We start from the raw sequence: 626 nt of genomic DNA on the forward strand, positions 1-626 counted from the left end.
GCACGGCAGAGAGCTGGGCAGAAGGTCCGTAATTTAGCTGATTTCTTCCTACCACCAGGACAGGTGCTGCCGGGTCAGCCCTACCTGATCCCGCACACCAGAGGGCAGAGGAAAATGCGTGCTGGGCTGCGGGCAGAGGAAGGCGGCGGGAGGCACGTGTCTCCTCCCGGGAAAGGCCATCTGTAAGTCAACTTTTTATGGTTCAAGTTGTCATTTAGGACAAAGCCTCCTTTCACCAAAGCACAGCACTGAAAAGTGCTCCTTCCCTTCCAGTTCCTCTTTCTCCAAAGATCACACTCCTCCTTTCCTGTGTTACCAAAATGATATTCCCAGAACACCCAAGTACTAAAGCAGCCATGCCAGAACAGTGGGAATGCTTTCCTATGATACAGTTTCTTGCTGAGCAATGAATTTAGAAGAGGAAGGGGTGATTTTACCCTTGTTGCTATTTCCTGTGTTTTGGGGGAGTTGTGGGGCAGAGGAGAGAGCTGGGAATAAAACAAAAAGAGAAACAACACACTGCTAATCTAGATTCAATGGATTAGTTATTTTGCAGTTCTTCATTGACTGTTTCCTCTGTCTTTCCAAAACCGTGGGAGATCCTTTTATTACCAGCTCAATGAATG

Source organism: Chaetura pelagica, unplaced genomic scaffold (assembly GCF_000747805.2).
Source record: "Chaetura pelagica isolate M959 unplaced genomic scaffold, ChaPel_1.0 scaffold69, whole genome shotgun sequence".
Classification (NCBI taxonomy): Eukaryota; Metazoa; Chordata; class Aves; order Apodiformes; family Apodidae; genus Chaetura; species Chaetura pelagica.